This window comes from Kryptolebias marmoratus, linkage group LG6, assembly GCF_001649575.2.
Source record: "Kryptolebias marmoratus isolate JLee-2015 linkage group LG6, ASM164957v2, whole genome shotgun sequence".
Lineage (NCBI taxonomy): Eukaryota > Metazoa > Chordata > Actinopteri > Cyprinodontiformes > Rivulidae > Kryptolebias > Kryptolebias marmoratus.
Window position 1 is genome coordinate 24,705,327 of NC_051435.1, and position 10,697 is coordinate 24,716,023.

A 10,697-nucleotide genomic window follows, 5' to 3' on the forward strand; every position below is an offset into this window, starting at 1 on the left:
TTTGAGATTTTCATTTGTTGTCATTTGTAATCATCAAAATTAAATGAAATAAACATTTGAAATATATGAGTTTGTATGTAATGTATGAATATAATATACAAGTTTCACTTTTTAAATGGAATTACTGAAATCAATCTACTTTTTCATGATACTCTAATTTTATGACCAGCACCTGTATGTGTGCACTGAATTCCAAAATCTGTCCCTGACACAGGGACGTGCGGTAATGTGTACAGTACCGTTACGTACGCTGGCAGCGATAAAGTAATCAAAGAACATTATGTAATATAATTCAATTCAGAGCTTGCCATCAGTCCGGGAGTATTTAAAAAAAGAACTCCAACCGCTGGACGTTGGTGTAAACAGCTTGTTCAAAGTGAAGTTGCGAGTGGCGGGGGAGCGATGGATGACCGACGGCAAACACATGTTTACTAAGATGGGGGTAGCGCCAGGTGAGTTACGCCATCATATGTGAATGGTTTGTGGATGCCTGGGCTAAGGTATCTGCTTTAACTGTTGTCCGAGCTTTCGCAAAAGCCGGCATCATTGCTGAACAGCCCACTGGCAACGAGACTGACTCCAACAATGATGAGAGGGAACCTAGCATGTTTGATGGCGAAACTGCCAACTTCTTTTTGTGGAAGAAGAATGATAAAAAATAATATGTAAAATAATTTACATAGTAGAATAAAGTTCAACCAAACTCACCGTTTTGCTTCTGTGACCTTTTTTGTTTTGTTTTTGTAGACCATATGTTTTAGCATGCGTCTTATAATCCGGTGTGCCTTATGTATGGGTTAAGTACAGAAATGGACGCCATAACTGAGACTGCACCTTATAATCCGGTGCGCCTTATGGTGCAGAAAATACGGTACCCTTATAAACCAATAAGAGAACCCTAAAAGTAATTCCAAAATGGTCAGGTCGCAAATGCAGATATTTTAAAATTCTGAAGAGTTCTGAAGCAGCTTCAGTTGAGATATAACAAGAGTTATACTTTTCTGTACTCAGAGTTATACTCTTTTTTTTCTAAGAAGGAAGAGAAACTCTGACAGTGTTTTTTAGGTCTTTGTGACATTTGTCACGTGGTGTGAGACTTGTTCTGAAAGATTCATTGGCAAAGATTTTTTTGGGGGGTTGGTTGTTTCTCTATCTGAATTCTTGTACCAATTACTAAAACATCTGTTTAGTTATAATCTTAGGCATATTTCTCCACAAAACTCTCCTGATTCACATTTCACAAGTACTTTTCTAGTGTCTTTGAAAATGGCAATTATAAATGTCAGATTCCTTTTCAATGAGACATTTCTTATACATAAACTAGAAAAGTCCTGGAATCTGTTCTTTGTTGTCAGATTGTGTTTGGTACAGCTAGAAGACCTGCTCTGTTTGAGTACAGTACTAGATCATATGATCTCATATATACTATAGACAGGTATTAAATTACTAGTCTACATACAGGAAGCCAGAGGTTGAAGCCAGAGCTGTTACAGGATGGTCACAGTACAAGTCCTGCCCCTCCATTTAAACAAACTAGATTTTGCTCTTAGTAAAAAAAAAAACAACCTCAGAAGCTTTTCCAGATGTTGACAATTGTAAATTCACATAATTTGCACCTTGCTGCTCTATGGTCAAATATTCATTTCACTTATAAGTATAGCTGTAATTAGTAACTTCACCCTTAAAAAAAAGTTAATGTAACATTGTGTGCAGGAGAGTAGGTGGGACTTAAAGCTCCAGATCGTCAGTATCAGTACAGATGGATTCATCACATTTTAGTTTTAATCAGCATCTCCTATTTAGCAACATATGATGCAATTATAGCCTGGGTGCATTCTGTTTTTTTCTAAAACTGCAAGCTTCATATTGACATTGACATTGATCTTGACAAATAATGAGCCTTCTTCATTGTATGAACAGTATTTCATAATTGTTTTATAAATTATTGTTAATGCTTCCTAGAGAGTTTGTAAACTCGTAAATAGCCTTTTTGTAAAGCATTAAAACAAACCTTCATAAAAGACCCTGTGGTAATTTGTGAGTTTGCTTCCTGGTTTCCTGTTCCGGTGATTGGTTGGCAGACTAATTGTCCTCAGCTGCGGCAGATCAAGATCATCAGTGCTCCGGGTACTTAAGGCTGCGGTGAAGACCAGACCGACGCTGAAGCACCGCTTGTCATGGGTAAAAGCATCTCGGCCTCTAGCAAATTCTGCTTCCTGAGTCTTGATCATGTTTTTTGTACTCTGTGTATCTTCAAAACCCTTTGCTTCCTGGAGCTTGCCTAATCGGTGCGTCTCGCCGCCTTCACAAAAAGAAGTTTCTCCCCGAGCCTCTCCCACGATCAGATCTGCACTGTGCCTGTCTGCCTCCATCTGGAACCCGACCTACCTGTGGAACGTATACTTGTGAATACTCAGTTCTGTGTCTGGAATCAACTACGCTGGAAACCACCTTCTGTAAATACTCACCTCAGATTACCTTCACCATCCTCCTCTGTGTGGAGATCACCACCTCCACCAGTAAGAACAGAACTCCTTTACATCCGAAATAAATTACTCCCTGTTGGATACACAGTGCACTCACCTTCAACCTTCCTTTCCAGATCCGGTCCCGTCCCTTGTCCTACACTGTAAATAAAATCACTTACCTTATTCCGCTGTCTCTCGAGTCTGTTTGCTGCCAAGTTGCTCGCCTTTGACTATTTCTGCAAAACCTGATAGACCCCTTATTAGGAAGTAGTAATGAAAGGAATCCCTGGACAGATAATTGGGTTCTTGAAAAAATAGTTAAAAATTTTGCATGATAAGCACACCTGGTCACTCTGGAGCCAAAAAGTTTCTTTGATTACCATCTTACTTGGGTAAGGTAATCAGAAGAAGTTGTTTACATTTTATTGTCTTATTAAAAGTCAGGCTTATAGCTTTTAGCAGAAGCGCTCAGGGATTGTATTTGGGAGAGCTTTCTTCCAGTGTTATATCAAGAAGCACTCTGGCATAGAAGCAGTTTTATTTTTTGTTTTTGTTTGTTTGTTTTATTTTGTCTTTCAAATTACAACTATAAACCAGAAGTACTTCATTTGACTAGTTGTTTATGTATTTACCCAGAAAGAATGGGTCCACATGTAGATCAGAAATAGTTATGCAAATGGTTTGATAAGCAAGGAGCTGGCACATCTAGAATGGGCACAGAGGGGCATACGTGATAGTGTTGAGTTGAGCAATAGTGATATTAGGCAGTTGTCAGAGCATCCAGCAATCAGTCAAAACAGTGAATGAAGATTAAAAGACAAAAATAATGTCCATTATAACAACTAAAGAAACTTTCTTTCCAAAGTTAAGGGGGTATCTCACAGGACTGTGACTGTTGTAGACTACCTGGTGACTCAAAATTGCAAGAAAATTTTCCAGCATTGTCCCACTCAATTTTGAGTGAGTGCAACCAAGTGACTAGTGAGCCATGTGCTTGCATTGTTTTTTTGGGTGGATGGGGGGCAGCTTTTTCACCACCATTTTTGCTAATTTTAGGAGTGTTTAAGCACAGAGAAACTGTAAAGAGAGCTATAGGTATTATTACCTGCTCTGCACTTGTTATTAGTTCAGGTAATCCAAATCTATAAAACACCTCTTATTGCATTCATGGTCAATATTAGAACCTCTCTATCTGTTCTCTGAAGTATGTCTGCTATCCTTTCACCTTTCTAAAAGTTTCACAACTGATTTTTAGCTTGTCAACTTATTTTTTAATACTTATTTACACTGCAACCATATAGTTTTCTTTTCAGGATAAAGCTTGTGGAAGGAAATTTCATTCTATGACTTAGAGGCAGCAGTTTATCAATTATGGAAGAGGAAGGGTGACAAGAGTTATGTTCATGTGTTGAGAGAGCATAGAACTTTCCAGAACAGTAAAATGATGCTATTAAATTCAGCATTAGATATGCTTTGTTTTGATCCAACATGCAGCCTGTGCCACAAAAAGCACAGTACAGTACAGCATCTGTCTATTTTTCAGTTCTCTCTTGTTATTAATTGGCTTGACGTGAGACGTGTGTTGGTGCCTTGTTTGCACTTTTTCATTTATGTTAATTTAATTTATTTGTAAATGTGACTTAAATCACGATTCAAATTAGGTGCAAACAATTAGTATTTATTTTAATTGTATTTTTGTTTAAAAAAGCATTTCAAAAGTGCCTTTTTGTAAAACTGTAGTTTTACAGTATATCACATAATAAATAGCCATATTTTCTACTTTCCTGTTAACTTTAATCTTTTTTTTTACTAAATAATGGTCAGCTGACAATCGGCCAGCTAACGGCCACCTACCACCAGGCTTAGCCTCTTTTCTGGGAGAAACTCTGGAAAACTATATCCCCAAATGATCTTCGAAACAATTTCCTAATAACTAATTTACTTTAATTACTTCTTCCTCTTCAGTTTTTAACGGCAGTCGCGCGGTTTGACTAGTGCGAAGTTATATAAAATGATATATAAAAGTTATATAAAATGTAAGACCATGAAATTTCTTTTTACCAGAGTTCAGAGCCCAGAAACAATGTAAAGGATAATAGCAGGTCGTAGAGAACACGTAATGAGATGACGTCATGAAATCCAGGAAGCAACTCCACGAGGAGAATGGAAAAACACCGACATGGAAAAGTACCAGACTAGACTGATGTTTTGCTTTTCGGATAACAAAAGTACATCCAACAGGAAGTTAGATTGAGACGTAGGCTGAACTTTGGTATGCATCTCCCTTTCAGCGCTGAAAGTGAATAAATTTGTTTACCTTTAAGATGGACTCTTGGCTGTTTGTGACTCCGTTTGTGAAACAGGGGAGAGAATTAGTAAGTAATGAGGTGATAAAATACATAGGAACATCATTTACCAGTATAGGAGAAGTAATGGCAATATTAATGGTTTTAGAGTGGATTGAAGAAGTTAGGGAGAAGAAGGTCATAATTTGTTTAGACTAGTAGTGCTCTAACAAGTATTCAGGAGATGCATTCAGAATTGAGACAAGATAGTATATTGGATATAGCTAACACAGTTTTCAGAATTAGAAATTATGGGGTAGAGTTGAAATTAGTATGGATCCCTGCTCATATTGGGATTTCACACTTCAATGTGTCAGATCAGCACCACTGACTGTATTTGGGGGTGTCTGTTTATTAAATCTTGTAATACTTCCAATGCTTTTTACAGTTTTTACGTATACAAAGATATTTTTAATATCTTACCAAAAGTGTAAAACATTTAGAAGAAAGGCTGCTGAGACCTGCATACCTCACTTGTTGGTTTTAGTTCGCTTCTCCTATTTGGCTGCATATGATGTAATTATAGCTCGAGTGGAGTCTGAGTTTTCTAAAACCACACGTTTTATAATGACTTTGCAAATATTTCTGTATCATCCTTTATTCAATCCATTCATATACGGGCTAAAACTAAAAAAAAATTCTAATAGTCTAAAACATTTTTGTTTAAAAAAAGTCTAATTGCAAATGTGTCACCAGCCACATAAAAATAGTTCTGAAGTCAGCCTATTATCACTTAAAGAATATATTGAGGATCAAAGAACTAATGTCTCAGCAGGACTTAGAAAAACTTATCCATGCATTTATTCTTAGTAGATTAGACTACTGTAATGGTGTGGTCACAGGTCTCCCCAAAAAATCGATCAGGCAGCTGCAGTTAATTCAGAATGCTGCTGCTCGAGTCCTCACAAGGACCAAGAAAAGGGATCATATAACCCCAGTTATTAGATCTCTGCACTGGCTGTCCGTCTGTCAAAGAATTGATTTTAAAATACTATTATTGGTCTATAAAGCACTGAATGGTTTAGGACCAAAATACATTTCTGATCTGCTGGTCTGCTATGAACCTCCCTGAGCCCTCAGGTCAGTAGGGACTGGCCTGCTTTCTGTTCCCAGGGTCAGAACTCAACATGGAGAGGCAGCTTTCAGCTTTTATGCTACTAAAATGTGGAACAAACTCCCTGTAAGCTGCAGGTCTGCTGAGACTCTTAGCTGTTTTAAATCCAACCTGAAGACTTTTCTATTTGCTGCTGCCTTTACTTAAAGCTGACCCACATTGCTCTTATCTGTTATTTCATTTTATTTACTTTTTTTCATTTACTGTTTTATCTAAGTTGTTTATCTTGTTTCTATTAAAATGTATCTCTTAGCTGGCTTTTGGTACTCTTAATTAGCCTTACAGTACCTTTATTTGACTTATCTTAGTTTTTACCACGTAGACCTTTTATTAAACTATTAAAATGTTTTTAACTCTTAGCTGGCCATCGGTACCCTTAGTTAGCCTTTGGTATCTAAAATTCAGTTTTTATGATGTCTCATTAACTGCGATGTTTTAAATCCTAGTCTAGTTTATGTTCACTTTCAATATATCCTAGTTTGGTTTTCCTCAGCTTATTTTTATTTTTAGTTTTTTTTTATTATGACTTGTTTTAGATAAGTTTTACTCTGTATTTTTATGTAACTTTAAATCGGGTGTGTGTTTTCATGGCTTGTGTTCGGCTGAGGTTTTAAAACTCTAGTTTAGTTTATGTTATATTGTAGTTTGGTTCTCCTCAACTTATCTTTGGTTTATCTTTTGTACAACTTAGTCTTATTTAGTGTCTCATGTTTTAGATATGTTTAGCTCTATATCTTCGATATCGTTATGTGTGTTTTATGACTGTATTTTTATGTTTGCATGTTGTATAGCACTTTGTACTGCCCTGTTGTTGAAAAGTGCTATATAAATAAATTTGACTTGACTTTTTATAATTAAGCTTTTGAAATATACATCCATTTTTTTAACCGCTTCTCCATTCCGGGTCACGGGGGCCTGGTGCCTATCTCCAACCATCAATGTGCGAGATGCGGGGGACACCCTGGACAATTAGCAGGTCCATCACAGGGCCACATAGAGACAAACGAGACAAACAACCATTCACGCTCTCGCTCACACCCAGGAAAAATTTTAGAGTTACTAATTACCCTAACATGCATATTTTTGGTCTGTGGGAAGAAACCAGAGTACCTGGAGTAAACCCATGTGTGCACAGGAAGAACAGACAAACTCCACCCAGAAAGGCCCCAGGTTGGGAAGCGATGCTTTTGGACTATGAAAAATGAATGTTGATTATTTTTATGTGTTCATTTTTCTAATAAGAAAATTATTCAAGTGTTTGAACAAACTTTTCACTTCCAGGAGAACTGTACTCAGTTGAAGGGGAAGAATTTTTGGACAGAATGAGGTAAAATTCTCCACAAACCCTAATCTTTTCCAGAGATTCCCACAAGCAATTCATCGTTGAAGTTGATGCATCAGATTCTGGTGTTGGAGCTATTCTCTCTCAAAGATCCCTTGCTGACCAGAAACTTCACCCTTGTGCATTTTTTTCTCAACGTCTATCCCCTGCTGAGTCAAAATATGATGTGGAAAACCGGGAACCATTGGCTATTAAGATGGCTCTTGAAGAGTGAGTGGCGCCACTGGCTGGAGTGGCCACTTTATCATATGGTCAGATCACAAAAACCTCACCTACCAAGCTACACCTACAAGCTAAAAGACTTAACGCACGACAGGCTCGTTGGTCACTCTTTTTCGTCAAATTCAATTTTTCCATAACTTACAAGCTTGTTTCAAAGAACATCAAACCCAATGCCTTGTCCCAACAGTTCTCTGCCACCAATCATTCCAAGTCTAAAGAAGGAATTCTTCTTTCCTGGTGCATAATCAGCACCCTTTCATGGGAAATTGATAATGAAATCCGGGAGGCGCAACAAACAAAACTGGATCCAGGTACTGGTCCTCCTAATAGATTGTTTCTCCCTAGACATGTCAGAAACAGGGTATTAGAAAAGGCTAACACTTCAAGGTTTTCATGCCATCCTGGAGTCAATAGAATGACAAGTTTTACTAAGAGGCATTTTGGAGGTCTACCCTACAGCCTGATGTCAAAGATTTTGTTTTAGTATGTCCCATCTGTGCTCTGAACAAGAGCCAGCCCCAGCCTCCATCTGGCCTCCTCCAACCTCTTCCTACACCTGGACAACCCTGGTCACACATTACACTCAACTTCGTCACTGGCCTTCCCACTTCTAAAGGTAATACAGTCATCCTCATAATAATCGACAGATTCTCTAAGGCAGCACATTTCCTCCTCTACCTAAGCTTCCTTCTGCTCTTGAAACAGCCCAGTTCATGACACAACATGTTTTCAGACTCCACAGCATTTCATGTGACATTGTGTCTGACTGAGGTCCCCAGTTTACCTCTCAGGTTTGGAAGGCTTTTTGTCAGGCCCTGGGGCCTCCGTCAGCCTGTCCTCTGCTTTCCATACTCAGTCTAATGGCCAATCTGAGAGATGTAATTAGGAGTTAGAAGCTGCTATTTGTGGCGTTATAAACAATAACCCTGTCACCTGGTCTCAACATTTACCATGTATCGAGCATGACTATAATTCTCACTCCTCTGCTGCTACTGGTCTCTCCCCCTTTGAAGCTTCTTTAGGTTACTTTCCCCCGCTGTTCCTCAGTCAAGAGGTTGAGTTGGCTGTTCCTTCCATACAGCACCACCTGTGCAGTTGATGAAAGTTTTGGCGGGAAACCAGAGACGCTCTTCTGAGGACCAAGGAGCAAAATAAGCGTATGGCTGATCATCTCAGGACCCTGGCATCTCACTATACAGTCGGTCAGAAGGTATGGCTCTCCACCCGAGACATTGCTCTCTACAAGGTACTTCTAAGAAGTTAGCACCCAGGTTCATTGGCCCCTTCCCCATTACCGAGATCATTAACCCCACTGCTGTTAAGTTAGTTACCACGGTCCATGTGCATTCATCCTACTTTTCAAATCAAACCAACAAACCAGTTGTTGAAGGTCCTCTGAACCCTCCTGCCGTCAATGGTAGCTACGGCCCTGCCTGCATACTCGGTCCGGCGTATCCCAGACGTCTGTTTTAGGGGCCTGAGCCTCCTTCCACTCACCTGTGAAGTGAAGTGAAGTGAAGTGAAGTGAAGTGAACTTTATTTATATAGCACTTTTCAGTGCTTTACAACACAGAAACAACAATCGGGTACATAATCAAATACAGCAGGTACAATTAAACATCATAGAAACATCATAATCAAATATAGATCAATCATGTATAATCTAAATGAAATATAGGACAATGTGGGTGATCCTGCTGATGATCCTTTAGCCTACTTAAGCTCTTGGTTGTGATCCATTCGTTGCTGGAACATTACGTGACTTTGGTACATGTACAGCCTCTCTCGTGTCCCTCGTGACTATCCTACAAGTAACCTCTTGTTAAATTGTGTTTTGTTAAGATTTATGCAACTGCACCTCTTTGAGTATTCACCTGGCATCTCTTCCTTTTGCTGGTCTACCTCCCATGCACCTGGAGCACCTGCAGCCTTCCTTCGCCCTGCTACTCTCTGATCCTCACCTGCAAACACAACAACTGCCCCTTTTCCGAGCCAGTATCTATGTTGATCCATGTAAGGTCTGAAGACTGAATTAGATCAACTCTTCTCAGCATTTCTCCAACCAAACCTTCATCCCTTTCCAGATAACCCTCCTGAGTGCACCATTATGAATAAACTCACTTACCTTTTTATCACTGTCCTCTCATTACCGGTCTGGCTCACTCTGGGTATTTACTTTGTAAAACTTGTTGTAAAAAATGTTGGCCTTTTATTAAAATGTTTTTTACTCTTACCTGGCCTTCGGTACTCTTAACTAGCCTTCCGGTACGTTTAGTTTTGTTTAGTTTTAACTTTATGTTGTTGTGTGTGTTCATGATTCCATTTAGATTATCCTAGCTCATATTTTAGATATTGTTGTGTTTTCACTCTTTATTTTTATGTTCACCTTGTAAAGCACTTTGCATCACATTGTTGCTGGAAAGTGCTATATGAATAAATTTGACTTGACTTGGGGTGCAGATCTCCTAGTGGCACACTTCTGAGGCTCAGGCATTTCCAACTTTATGCATGTGTTTAATAACATAACCACTCATCTAGGGTTCTCCTTACTTATTTTTGACCCAGTCCATTTTGATCACGAGTAGTGAAATTGTCCACATCTTCAGCTCTGCCTCATGTCTCTATGTTAGTGCCACTGTTTCCAAACCAAGTGTAGCATATTATTAAAAAATAATATGCTGCAATATTTCAATGTAAATGGTTGATACAAAAAAAATGTCAAATGGGCTATTTTATCAGAAGATAAGATACGTCTCAAGAAGGAGCAGACAGAGACTAGAAGTTTGCAGTTGCAGGTGCGTGTATTTAGAGTGAAAAAATTATATACATATTTACAACATCTGTGCAATCAATTATATGGCCATATGAAAATGTGAAAACAAACCAAAAACAATCCCACAATTCATAAACAACAAACCCACAATTTCATAAATAGCAAACCCACAATTTCATAAATAACAAACCCACAATTTCATAAACAACAAACCCACAATTTCATAAATAACAAACCCACACCCTTCAGTTCTTTCACCCCAAGCTGGGGTTGGTTCAGGTCCCAAGCAAGTTACATTTAAAGTGCTTAGTTTAGTGCAGGTTTTGGGCTGACAAGTGTCATATTGAAGTGGGGACAAAATTGTTCAGTTGGCTACAGAAAGCCTCCTACCAGCCTGGCAGGAGGAACAGAAATCTTCAGGCACTACAAGTGT